At 40.8% G+C, this 14,461-nt stretch overlaps 1 protein-coding gene across 7 annotated transcripts in view; it reads right to left on the bottom strand.

Annotated features, from left to right (window-relative positions):
* zgc:172282 (leucine-rich repeat and fibronectin type III domain-containing protein 1-like protein) overlaps positions 1-10,965 on the bottom strand; it is a 199,315-nt gene extending 188,350 nt beyond the window's left edge. For 6 of the 7 annotated variants that reach the window (XM_036001298.1, XM_031297284.2, XM_036001299.1 and 3 more), the window contains exon 1: positions 9,639-10,965. The gene's annotated coding sequence lies outside the window, so the exon portion shown is untranslated. Of the gene's footprint in view, positions 1-8,475; positions 8,637-9,638 lie in introns of those variants that run through there. The other variant, XM_031297286.2, reaches the window with a different exon arrangement.
* Between the last annotated feature and the right edge of the window lie 3,496 nt (positions 10,966-14,461).

Genomic DNA, 14,461 nt, shown 5'->3' with positions numbered 1-14,461 from the left:
TGCCTTTGAGAGCAAGCTAGAAGTGCAATTTACCCCATAATAATTCCCCCAGTGTCTCATAAGGGAATTGTAAGAACATGATACAATGACAGAACTGCCAATACAACAATGTCCAGTGGCAGAGCTCCAGTGTTGTTTAGACAATTCAGAATACAAAGCAAAGCTATGTAAATTAGATATAAATAGCCATGTAATATGGTAGTCCAGATTAGAATCAATTATTGGTTCCCCACCGTCCGCTGCAGGAAACTACAACTATTGCTGAGCTTTAAGAACCTACCAGCTATTTCCTGAAGAACATCATTATCTACAGTAAATTGGCCTCTCAAGTCTAATTATTTCTCCCAACTATATTGCAGACTATCAGGCTCATGGTGCGTCAAGTGGACCATTTCAAGCCAGCAGGGTCTGTCCTTTTAGCCTGTGTTAATAAACACTCATTTTGTGAACTGCTGAGCGGGCTGCATTGAGTCCGAGGGTTGACTGTCCCTTTAGCAGCTGTTTTCAAAACCGATGACAAAGTTGCAATGTATTACTTGTAATTCTGTGAAGTGTAGCTACAAATTAGTTCGAGGAGACATTTTCTCAGCTATTTGCCTTAATGCATCAGCTCTAAGGAACGTACTTCACACCCTATGTAATAGTAAATGTTCTGTGACGTTAAGATCACGAGACAAAGGAAGGTTTTTAAATGCTTAGGATTTCTTCTATAAGAGCTGTGTTCTGTGCATTCAATAATTTGTGTGTTCACTTGTAATACTGTTTGTAGTGTGCACTGAATAGGGGAATCAAGTCTACATTGTTAAAGCAACTCAGATCCCCAAGAGCCTGGGGCTGATGAACACTGTGAGATGCTGCTGAAAGCTCTGGAAAAACCCTCAGTCAGTTGAGATTCTTTAAGTCTAGCAGTTGTTTTTTGCTCCTTGGGTTCAGCCTGCTCTCCGGGGTTAAATCATTCCATACGTCAAGTTGTCCTGTCCGCTCAGTAAAGATGTCAGAGACGGGTACGGGCAGGTGGGTAATCGTACCCAGGGTGAGTCTGAGTGAGACGGAGGCAGCTGCCCGGAGGCAGAGAGGCTTTGCCCGGTCAGGCTCCGAGATAGCGTTATCTTCTGCCTTCTGCGTAGAACTGGTGAATTTACAGCTCACAGCAACTTATACGACATAGTATCTGGCTTTTGTTCAATATCTAATGCATTTTCCAGAGACTATTTTTGTTTCATCAGCAAATTAAGAAACCTTCAGCAAACTCCATTCATTTCAATCTAATTCCAATTTAGACCATGGCCACCTATTCTTTTTTGTTCATTCTACAATACAGCATTTGTTCCACCTAACACGGGAATGCCAGTATTTCTGTGGGGCTTTGTCTTGTACTCACCTTGCAAACATCAACCATCAGAAAGGTTGCAAGGTAATGTGACTGTGTTAGTGTTGTAAAGTGTGCAACAACTAGGGATGTCCCGAGCATCTGCATGTAGATACAGAGGCAGATGAAGGGATTTGTTTGTGTATCAGTATAAACAGGTTTTAGATCCCGATCCATTTCCAGTCATTTATTTTGTGTTTCCTGTTGCTCTCCAGCATTGGGATAACATTTCCCATGTATAGAATACTATTTGCTGGAGACAACATATGGATTTCAGTATTTTACTAAAGCTGGAAATGAAGAGACTGTCCAAATCTCCTCCAAGCTCTGTTGGCTCCTTCCATAAAAATTACAGACTGGCATGCCACTCTCCTTGAATATTATACATGTTAACATCTGGCCAATGACACCATATGAAAATGATCCCTTTGGTTAACTCTGGCCTATATTACATGTTGTTTCTGTTGATCAATGTATGTTGTCTATGTAAATAAATAACTGGGACACAATACAACACATTATAAGACAGCATTATGGAAAGCTATATTGCTGTGCTGGCTGTAATTTCTTAGTTCGGTACTACTCTGACATATCTTTCAAATTGCATCAGCTTTACTATTTTTTATTTAGGTTTCTTTTGGGCCAAGTGTGCCCTTCACTTTTTTGTGTTCATTTACAATTGAAAAGTCAAACTACTATGCCTGCAGCATTAAGTACAAGCAGATAATAAGATACAGCAGATAATAAATGGCAACAAACAAAGAATGATAGATCACTTTGCCCCAGTAATTTGAAACTGAGTTTGTGCATCTCATTGCACTACCATTAAAACACACACTACCTAAACCAGGCACATGCTATCAAAGAAAGTAAAGCTCACGGAAGAAGAAAGAAAGAATAAAAGATAGTCACAAAGAGAACAGAGACAAATTACAAAAATATGGAGGGAGCAAGTGACGGGAAGATTAAGAGAAACCAAGTGAAGAAAAATGAGTGAGTGAGAGCAAAACTGAGTGAACAGAGTGAGAAGTAGCTAGAGATAGAGAAAGGCATCCATCCATCATGCCACGCTGCTTCTGTCAGACATGAGTAATAGATGAGGAGAGATAGGGGAGAGAGCAGACACTCCTCTTCAATCTATCTCTACTCACTATCTAGGTTCGTTTGTCAGGTCTGCTCTGTCACCCCAGACAATCACAGAGGAGAGAGGTTCAATTAGACGCAAACACATGGATACAAACAGAAAGACTGAGACGCTCAAAGAAAGAACAGCTGTTTAACTGAAGAGAAAAGAGGAAAGCGAGAAGTAAAATTTAAACTGCATACTGGTGTATCACTTTACGTTAAGTGCACAAAAAGAATTACGTATGATTAAGTAATTAGTAATGAATGAGAGGTTACTAGTTTGTGAATTGGAATAATGATGACCACTTTTCTTATGACCTGTTCCTGATTAACTCTGAACCAGCCGCTGAACTGCACAGATACTTATGAACTTATCATTACCTAATGAGTTATTAATAAAAAGTTTGTTATTTTATTCATAAAGTTTATTCTCCAGTAACTCTTAATTATCTACTATATAGTCCTTTAATCGGCGCTGTTCAGGAGCTACTAATTAATGATTCATTAATCATCAGGTCGTTCCTCAGCAATTACTCATATTTGTGTGTACCATATTGTAAAGGGTTGCTGGTACAAGATGTGACAAGATTAAAAAATACGACAAAAAAGCCAACGTTTTAAAGAAATTCTTAATTATTTCATGTAAAATCAATATAAAACCCCACGTTATCAACAATAAAAACTGTCATTTATTACAGTGACTATGCTTTTTTGACTTATATAACAAAGACACATTTTTTCAAGGGAATGTTTCAATCTATGTATTATGCAATGTTAAAATCAATCTACTGCAATGTCATTTGCATGCTGTTAATAAAATGTAATTAAAAACACTGTAAAAGCTGCACTCACTGTAAAAGCCTCTCAGTTAAAAAGTACCAATTAAGGCTTTTATTATAACGCAACTGCAAGTCTTCAGTAATAGTAATCATGTTAAACTGGGGTTAGCCACTCATTCCTACATTTAGATTTATTTTCTATTTTTTGGTGAATTAGTTTTACACTGTGAACTAATTGAAAGAGCCGTAGGTGCTTACTGCAGAACCATAAATCTCCATATATACCATATACGCAGTGATGGTAAGGTAGCATTTTATGCCCCATAACACACATTATTAATAGAAAGTACCAGTGGGCCATTATGGTCATAACATTTGCTAATTTGATACTGTAATCATTATGTTAAATGCAATACTTTATTCACATATTCAATGTGACTGGACGTGTTGAAGTGGCTTCAGAAGAGTTGTACAAGGGGCAGGATTAGGACTAATGTTTTTACCAGTCATGGCTAATAATTATTGGCAGACTTTTGAGGCTGTCCAAGATTGAGGTACCCATACTGGATAAGGCATATATAGGCTATCCGTTCCACATTCCTCAAATAGTCGGTAGGGAACACAAAATACTGGAATCCCTTATGTTACCTAGTTATCACTTTGACAAAGGTAAGAAATCCCGCCAAATTAAACATATCTCAGACTACAATTCCCATTACAAAAATGTAAATATGCAGATGACAGATTGTGTGTGACTTTGCAGAGCTCGATATACATGCATCTCCACCAGATAAAACCAAGACTAATCATTCCTCTTGGTTTTTGAGTAGTAAGAAACAAAAGCAGAGAATTGCTGCTGTGCACTAGTATGGACCCAAAGATTGGTCAAAGGATGATAAATATAGATACTCATATTACTGTTGACAAATTTGAGGCATCCATAGCTACGGGTTGTATCACCAACACCTGTCTCTTCTGCAGAACTTCCTGTAATTGGTCCGAAAGTCCAAACCATCCAAAAAATGCTTTCATGCTAGAAACCAACTGGACCATATTTCAATTTGATCCGAACAGAGACCACCTGCAATTTTTGTTCTGATCAAACTGAAAACCAAAGGTAGTTGTGAAAGGGCACTTAAATCAGCAAAACCTTTTACTGGTTAAAGAAGAAAAAAAGAGAAGAAGAAAATAAAACTGCCATCCCCAGAGATGAAGTTTGGAAACCTCTGGCTGCTTGCTCAACACCGCACCATTCTAATTCCATGCTACTTGGCATTCAGCATGCCGTTCGCTCCTCTCTTTCTCCTGGCACCATCCCTCCCGCCTTCTCTTCACCTCTCTCTCTCTCTCTCTCTCTCTCTCTCTCTCTCTCTCTTCTCTCTCTCTTTCAGCAGCATCTCTCACCCGCTCTTCCCTGGTGAGGTGGGATTGCGCCACTGAACCAGCATCTGTTGCCATGCGTGCACACACACACACACACACACACACACACACACACACACACACACACACACACTAACTGTGTAGACATTTAAACCCCTACTGTAGTGGACAGCATGTCGCTGTGTTAAGAACATCATGATGACATGTTGGACATTAAAACTATAAAACAGCGTGTTGCCATATAACAGTCTTAAGACCTAGGGCTTCCTGCTGAAATATTCTTACCTTATGTTCTTTTTTTCTGATTCCTTCTTCCTCTTTTCCTCTTCCCTCACCCTTTACCACATGAAGTGTCAAGTGAATTTTTTTTTCTTTCTTCTTACTACCTCCAGCCTTTCTCCTTTTGTTCAGCCTGTCCTTACTTGCACATCTTTTATTACTTCAACATCACTCCATCTTTTTTTTGTCTTCTTGCAAACGTTAGGCCCTTGCTGCAGCCACATCCTCCTATCTCCGTGCATCCTATCGTTTTTATAATATAAAACGTACAAATATCCATACACCAATATGTACAAATAAACATTCAGTCTGAGTCAGAACCACCACTGCGTGAGCCTCACTTGTACCTGTAGACCTCTGTACTGTTAATCATTTCCCCACAGAGATGAAACTGTATTCTCCTTCTCTCTCTAAAACTCATTGAGCTTCTCTGTGTGAGTTCCACTTCTTTTCTGCTCTGTCTCTCTCGCTCATACAGACACATCAATCAATTAGACTTATACTTACACTCCTCCAGAATTTCCACTTCTCTCGAGTTTCATTATTCAATCTGATGATGACAGAATGAAAGGTAATTTACATGGCGCCAAAAAGTTAATTTAAAAGGTGCTTGGATATAGAGCCAATCAGACATTATGGGGAATCATGGCCGTTGATGAGTCAGAATCACACTATTAGCACAGACCTACGCCACTCAGGGCATATAATTGTGTAATCCATTATACGATTTTAATAATACAGTCCCAGATTATGTAAACTGATTTTATTCCATGCTTCTTAATTATCTAAATAGCATCATTTCCTTCAGAACCAAGCCTTCCTGTTCACTTCTTTGACTCAACACGAACCAATTACCTGTAAACATGAAGTACCATGCATTGTCAGCTCTTGCAGAAGTAAGGGAAGTATTAAGGCACTCTCACTTTACAATTGACATATGCCATCTCCCGTCAATCTCCCACCACTGCTGCACTCGATTAGGAGGGAGAAAAGAACCCAGCAATTTGCTAATCTGCACCTGAGTGACAGGACAGCAGTACACATGACTGCAGTATTCAAAAGGATTGGAAGGTTTGACAGGTCTCACACTTTCTAGGCCCCAGTTATCCCTCTGGTATGTTTTCTATAACCTTCAGCCTAAACCCTAATAAATCAGAGGGATCATGAAGCGCCACTTTCACGGCTTGTTTTCATACCCAAAATCAGGGTCAAATGAGTCTCTGGGCTTCCACTTTGCAAGAAATTTCTGCCTTTCCTGCGCTTACCTTAGAACTGGCTGTGCAGTATACATTCTGACATCTGATGTGTAAAGGAATAGTTCAACATTTTGAGAAATATGCTTGGCTTTCTTGCCGAGAGTAAGATGAAACGAGAGATACCACTCTCTCATCGTTAAATATGTAACTGGGGCCAGCAGCTGGTTGGCTTTGCTTAGCTTAGCGTAAAGACTGGAAACAGGGAAACTAGACAAGCTCCAAATATAACAAAATCCACCTACCACCTCTAAACTTAACACATTAACACTGAGTCATATTTGTTTAATTCATACCAAAACTGAAATGTAAAAACAACACATTGGGGTTTTGCAGGGGATTAGCTAACCCGCCGCTGGCAGTTGCTTCATATTTATAGGACAGACAAGAAATAAGTGTTATTACTCTTAGCATTTCTCTGCAAGACTGCGATTAGCTGTATTTCCGAAATGCAGACTATTCCTTTAAGGTGTCTGGCATGCACTTTTTACCTTAAAAGCAATTCAAGTGATTTTCCAAAAAGGGAAGACAAATTAGCCTGACAAGCCAGACCCACATCAAGATGTTGGGTCTGGGAACTCACTATTGGCAGGGCTCAATCCGAGGGGCGAGATAAACGGTTGTCTTTCAAATTCCCTCTGCACTCATAGCCAAACAGAGCAACGCTAGTTGATAGATTAAACTTTTGCCGTATCCAGTCGGCAAAACTCCGAACACATCTTCCTTTTTTAAGAATGACTTCAGTGCTTAACTCAAAGTCTTCCATGGTGCGGCCAAAACCGATTTAAAAGACCGCTGTTCGCCAGCAGCAGCAGCCATCATCTTTCTTTTCAAGTAGCAGGGAATTCACACGGAATCGTCGCAACTCTGCCATCCTTATGTTAAGCCCGCCCACCGACTCTATACACGATGTGATTGGCCTGACCAGAATTTGGTTTTTCCAGCTCGCAAGCCAACGGAGAGTTGCTAGACTGACCCTGGCTGCAAATTACATTTGCTGCCGCTAGGGTGCGTCTAGATTTCTAGGCTAAAGACAAATAGCATGAATAAATATAAGATTCCAAGTAGTGTCGTGGATTCTGTGACTTTGCAAATTGGGCTATTTGAAAACATTAAATAGTTAAATGTCCAATTGTATGTCTCATCTTGCTGCAAAATCACCAAAAAATGCTCAGAGCCATTACTTTTAAAAACATAACTTGCACAGATATATATATTCAATTATTTTTAGGATTCTCAAGTGTTCTGTTTTGGAGTTGCTTCATGTGAATTTCACATATGAACATGAAAAAAGCAAAACAATTGTATGTGTGTATGTGTAATTGTATGTTATGCCATGAGAAAAATAAAATAGCTGGACCTACAGTAGCAATGTCTCCCTGAGGCACTTTATACATTTTATTTTTATTTTTTGACTGCCTGTGTAAACTCCGTTTACATGGCGGTGTGAAAATAATGATTTTATTTATGTATAGTGGTATTCATGAGTGGGATATGAAGGTGCATGAGAAGTGCATCTCAAATAAGAGCTTGACATGAATATGAGCTATAGCCCAGAATAGTGTGCGCATGTTGGCACGCTCACTGTGACGGAAATGTGAGTAACCAAGATGATTTAAAGAATCAAGGCCCAGCTCATTACAGCCCACTCTAGGACTACATCAACTACTAATTACACACGAGCATGATTGAAATTTATTTTCATGTTGGTTTGGAGGAAAAGTCAGCCTGCAATCTTCTTTGGGCATATTTGCCAAGTTTGAGGCTCTAAACTCAATCCTAATGAAATATTCAAATAAAATCTCAGTATTTGAGTTTCACCATGACTGTCGCGGTGCACATGGGTTCATGATCAAAGTTACATGCTGAAAGCGAGTGCTCTTTGTGATTCCATTTACTTCCAGTATTTCCCATTGCAGTAGGGATACTGATTAACTGTACACGATGATTGCATGCATTAAGATTGGGATCTGAAATGCATTAAACACTGAACATCTTTCAAGACTCTGCCTAGTGTTTCAAGCCACATTCAAACATGATTTGTCATTACAAGCAAGAAAATATGACAAAATGTACTGCAGGCAAGAAAGATTGAAATATCGAAAGAAGGCTTCAGCTAAGCCACAGGTATACACATTTGGTGATAGAAACAGGAAAACCAGTGAACGACTACCCCCAAACCCCATTTAATCTTGCATGTGTGTTTACATGTGTTTTACGGTGGCTTAGAGACATTTCAAAACCCCATAAAAATGCAAATGGGGCAGTTAGGGATGAGAAAATTCACCAGGTAAAGAGGAGCTGATGAGCTGACACAGCAAATTAAATTGCTTTCTGTGGCTTCTCCTCTTCTCTCTCTCTGTCTCTCCTTCTGTCTCCATGGTGCAGCAACGACCATTACGCAGCAATCCGTTGGATAATACCATACAGTGGCTACAGCATAGCACTGTCAGAGTATTCTACACTTGGCCTCCATCAGTTCAATGCCAGCTGCAACACCTGCTCTCTCTATCTTTTCTCATTCTTCTCCTATATCTTCTTGGTTGTTTTCCACTGCTCCGCTATCTATTTCATTCTATTACCTTCTCCTGTCCGCTCCTATTTTCTCTACTTACCTTTCCAGCAGTCCTCCCTCTCACCTGCCATTATGTCCTCTCCTCTCCCTTTCCTCTGAACACCTCTCTCCTATATCACCAGGCCCATCTCTTCTCTGCTCCTTCTCTGTATTCCATCTCAGCACCCTCTTCTCTGCCCTCTTCCCCTAACAACTCATTTTAAGTCCCTCCTGCCTTACTTCTCCCCCTGTCTGTGGTCCTCCAGTCCTGTCCTCCTTGCCTGTCTGCTCCCCCCTTAATTTAGTCAATTGCAACCTTCTCCTCCCTTCAGGGTTTCTTCTATCAATCCATCCTTGCCTCATCGCCCCTTCTCCTATTAACTCGCAGACTCCTCTTTGCCCCTTCTCCACTCATGCTGTTGTATCCCATCTCTGCTCATATCGAGCCTTATCACACCACCTCGTCTGTTTCAGACCTATTTGTTCACACTTCCCATGCTTTATAACCCCCTCAGCATCTTTCCCCTCCGGTCCTGTCTCTAATCTAGAGAAAGGATATCACCATCTCTAAATCGTATGAGGAAACACCAGCGCCATTATCTCCCCATCTGCTTTCTCTCTTCTCTCTCTCTCTCTCTCTCTCTCTCTCTCTCTCTCTCTCTCTCTCTCTCTCTCTCTCTCTCTCTCTCTCCTCTCTCTCTCTCTCTCTCTCTCTCTCTCTCTCTCTCTCTCTCTCTCTCTCTGTACTCAACTGGGCTCTTCTAAAATTACAAATCCACCTCTCAAAAATGTCTAAAGACACAGAAAGCCGAAGGTGATGGAGGGATGAGAGAAGGGAGAGAGAAATTGTGCGATAATCGTACAGATTAGAAAAGTAGATAAAGAAACTGCCATACCTGCGCGTCTCCCTCTCCTCTCCGGTTAGGTGGCGGTTTCTCCTCCGGTTATCTCCCAATCTTGTCAAGCCAGGTGAAGAACTCCACTCAGCAATTAATATGTTAAAAAAACATCCTCCTGGTCAGATAATCTCTCAAACCAAATAAGAAATACTATCCACTTTTTGGGGGGTCATGCACCGCACGACGCTGGTCGCGCTGCGGGGTTCCCGGAGTGGTGGTGGGGCAAGCGAGGCGTTTCAATTTAGTTCCCGCTGACTTTGCATTTAAAGCCCTGTATGGGTACACGACCGGTGGAGCCGATAACCTACAGCAATCCGGTGTCCGCAGCTGATCCACTGGGACGGAACTGTGAGCGTGGAAAAAACGCCGTTAAACCGGCTCCCCGTCGCGTTGCGCATTCATTTGGTCTCCACATGAGCTCAGCGCGTTTCCGTTAAGATTCCGTTATTCGGTCATTTAAAGTAAAACACTCAACCGCTGGGCTTAATATCGCCAGGGTCCTGTGTCCCTCTGAGTAGAGGAAAAGCAATGAACAGGGAGAGTGAGGAAACGTCTCTGTACTTGGTGAAACCGGGCACGGTCGTCGTCTTGGGCTACTCAGCCGGTCTCCGTAAGCTCCCCTATAAATGCTCTTTGCTCCCCCATTCAGCAGTCATTCCTGCACCAACATCATATCTCACTCATTAACAGCTCTTTGCATTTGATCTGCACTCTTATCTGCAGGATAATATTCCTATCTGGTTGAATTGGTCGATAGGTGATTATCCACCTCAAGGTAATACATTAAGCAATAAGAGTAGGCTATAAATGGGTAGAAAATAAACTGCAGAATCAGAGAAGCTTGGTAAACGTTCGTCCCCTCTTTTCAGCCACAGAAGTGACTTTGTCTTGACCTCTCTCTCTCTTCTCTCCGCGTCGGTCTCTCCAAGGAGAGGCGCCGAACAACAGTGCGTGCTGCCCGGTGGATGGCTTATAGATAGAGGCGTTATAGGTCAGAATAAAACATGATAAATTCCGCTAGGAAACCAGCCTGAAATCTTTGATGTACCTTCTTCTCAAAAAGCGCTCTGATCCGCCACGGTAAGCCTCTCCGTCCCCTCCTGCAGTTACTTTCACACTGTGCGGCGCTTTGTCCCGGGAGGCGATACGCCTACCCGCTCCTCTCCTGTCTGCCTCCTTCCCTCTGTATCCGTGTACTGCTCTTTCTATTGACAATTTGCTGTTCCGGGATTACAAGCTGGTAATTACAGATGGATACGTTGTGACGACTGTGCGTGATGCCATCGCCGGGGCGCTTGCCTGGGAGAGTAGCCGATATAGTTTGGGTCTGTCAGGAGACACAACAAAACCCGACACGACCAGAGGTTCTCAAAGTGAGGGGCAGGGAATTCAAGAGGGCCGTGGGAATGCAAGCTTCCTCTAAACTATGTTCATTTGTATGAGTATTATTTAGCATGTTATGACTAAGTTTTACAGAAAACACAAAAGTGAAAATTTGTTTTTCAAACACTGCTTTGCATGTTCTGGGATCCAACACAAAACAGGTTTTACTTGTGACAATATACAAATATCCAGTTCATTAATTTTGTGTAAATATGCTCACAATTTCCGAAACACATTGTATTTTGTTTGAAAATGTATGTTAAGTTGTAACTTGGAGGGGAAAATGGCAGCTACATCCTACTTTTAGAGCAATAGTTTGACTTTTTTGTAAAATACGGTTATTTGCTCTTTCTGAGAATCAGGTGAGAAGAATGATACCAAGGTATACTGTATATAAAGCTACCGCTAGCAGCCGGCAACCTACTGTATATCGTTGACAACCAGAATCCAATAATTTACTTTGGCCAACCAATCATATGGCACATACTGGCCATAAAACTACAACATATTGTTTTTACATTGTTTGTACATATTAAACAAATGAGATAGGGAGCTGTAAAATTGCTGGTTGTGGATTTCATCACATTCGGACAGAGCCAGGCTAGTTGTTTCCCCCTGTTTCCTGTCTTTATGCTAAGCTAACCAGCTGCTGGCACTAGATTGTTTGCTCAATAACAGCCATGGTGTTTTTATTTGAGTTATATGTGGCTGATTATTTTCACTTTATTATTATAGACTGGCAGCATGTCACCAATTTGCAACCATGTTACCTGTTTTGTCACACTTTCATAGTTTAGGATGCTATGCCATTCAAAATGACTGTGCCATTTGACATAGACCTTTTTGTTTAGTGGCCACTGCTATACAGTAGATGCAGAAATATCTGACTTCCTCTTTGACACAGATAACCGAAGCATTTGATGGCACGGTTAATCAGTAGCTGCAGTAATGAAGGCTAGCATCAGAAATGATTGAAACAGCCGGCACAGGAGGCAGATTGGTATGCTCACTTTACGGATTCTACAGGATTTCATGGATTATAAAGTGAGTGTTCTACAATTATCTGATAGGTCGTTTTGCTTCATGTTCTATAACTTGAATCTAAGTAGAAACAGCTCTGGGCTATATATGCTAAAGGTCAGTCTAATTAAAGCTAAATAAATGTGTGTGTGTGTGTGTGTGTGTGTGTGTGTGTGTGTGTGTGTGTGTGTGTGTGTGTGTGTGTGTGTGTGAGAAAGAGATGGACCGAGTGAGAGACAAATGTAAGGTGAAGCGGTTTTGGAAGTTTATTTTGGGAAACAACATGCATAAAAGTCACTTCTGGTGGCATTTGAAGGTGTAGTATGAAGACATTTTAATAAGCCTGCAGCAGCATTTCCTTTACTATTGGTCAGGACAAGAAAATGGGTCAGAGCCTTGTTTCTGATGGTTCCTATGCAAAGTAGCAATGTTTTAATTACAGTGGGTGTCCCCAGGGAGAAACCAAATTTACTCATTTTGAGATCCTCAAATGAAAAATAATCACTGACCTGAAGGATCCCGCTGAGTTATAAGAGCTGTGTAGATATTGGTGTATATACAAATACAATTGTATACAAATCAAGCTATGCCATTGAGTTCATGAGCAAGTGTAAACAAAAGAATTGGAAACAGGGTGATTGAGATAAGAGATGAGTGTTGATTGTAAAATTCTGCAAATCTTTACTGCCCTCAGAAATGTCCAATATTTTCTAAAAACAATCAAACATGAGCTATCAAATTTCACAATCATTTAGCAAACAGCACCTGTTATTCTCACCACTGTACAGAGCCAAAGCTTAGGTTTCATCAGCCAGCTGGTCCTACTGCTTCATTCAGTCAAGCTAACCCTTAAAGGTCCAGTATGTAATGCGTTTAGTTGTTCATTATCAAAATCTGTGTTGCCCGTTCACAAACTTGTCCTTTTTCATGACTATTTACCACCACCATCAATTCCGAGTATTCCTATTGGCTTGAAATTTTATATTTTCATTTGCATGAACTGGGATAGACGCTCCATATTCATGCGCCATCTTGAAATACGTTAGCCGGTAAGGGACATACAGGACATACTGCTCCGCCTTTCGCGTTTTCGCTGTCACATGATAAACTCACAGGTGCTGCTAATGGGTATCGTCGCTTCCCGGCCCCGGCAAGTTTGAAGAAGGAAACATGGAGGACCACACGTATTCAAAATCCAAATTTCAGGAACAGGAGTCTTCTTCTTCGCCCAGAAAAAGAAAAAGGATATTGAAAAAAGCAAGAGACCGACTTTTTGAAGCGTGAAGGCTACCGTAGCTGTAATACGTACTTTGAATTGCGTGGCACAAGAGAGTTGATTGCGATATATGATCTCAACGCTAGATGGGAGAAATTCCTACACATTGGACCTTTAATGGCATCTGTCAAAAAACAAATTTTAACAAAGAAAAAGACAAATATGGAGAAAATAACACAATTCTCACGCAAACTGGAAACACATTAATCCCTAAATAGACAGTAGGCCTACATATTGGCAGACTACCAGACCAGTGTGAGTAATAGACCCTGGAGGAAAAAACTACAGACTCAGTGAACACAGAACTGAGGACAGGCTGTGATCACACTGCTCCAAAGGAAAGGTGAGGGGGCACTTCCTTATGCAAGGCACTTGGTAGGCAAGATGTTTACGTCCCCTAATTCAAGCCAATATCTACTTTTTATTCCTAAAACCCCATAACAATTACATTCTGGGATTAAAAAAAGAGTAGCCACTGCAGTTAAATATGTCATTAGCACATACATAATTAGTTGATTAAGTGCTTCGTCGATCAACAGACAGGAATCTAAAGACGTCAATCAAGCAAAGATGTTCAACATTTTTTTGTTTCCAGTTTTTTGTGTCAGCTGGGGCTTCTGGGAAATGGCAATGGGCATTTTTCATGACAATCTGATTTTTCATAGATGAAAAAACTATTGGATTAATCTGAAAAATAACAAAAAGATGAATGAAAATAATGAAATATAGTTTATCATGTCTTTCAAACTAAACAAGGTAATAGGTCCTTTGTTACTGCCTGTCAAAACAACCCATGTGGACCATTTGTAACCTGGCACTGCTCGCTATAGTTGGTTAGGTTAAGTTACGCCTGACACTTACAATTAGGCATCAATCGTGGTCATGGTTAACAAAACCACTTGGTTGAGGTTCGGAAACATCATGTTCAAAAGAAAACAACACTGACTTTGATGGGAAAAGATACAAACACTGGTTTCCCATTTCATAGTCACATGTGTAACCCAACCACCCACCCTGGTCTCCTCACTAAGAGGCTGTGAGGTGGTATAATAAGTATTTCTGTCTTTGCCTCCTGGAAACAACGGATAGAAGAAAGGGAAAACATAAACATGTAATGGGTTCATGCATTTGAATAAATTAT

The sequence above is a fragment of the Sander lucioperca genome, chromosome 5, assembly GCF_008315115.2.
Source record: "Sander lucioperca isolate FBNREF2018 chromosome 5, SLUC_FBN_1.2, whole genome shotgun sequence".
NCBI lineage: Eukaryota > Metazoa > Chordata > Actinopteri > Perciformes > Percidae > Sander > Sander lucioperca.
This window is presented reverse-complemented; position numbering and strand designations above follow the sequence as displayed.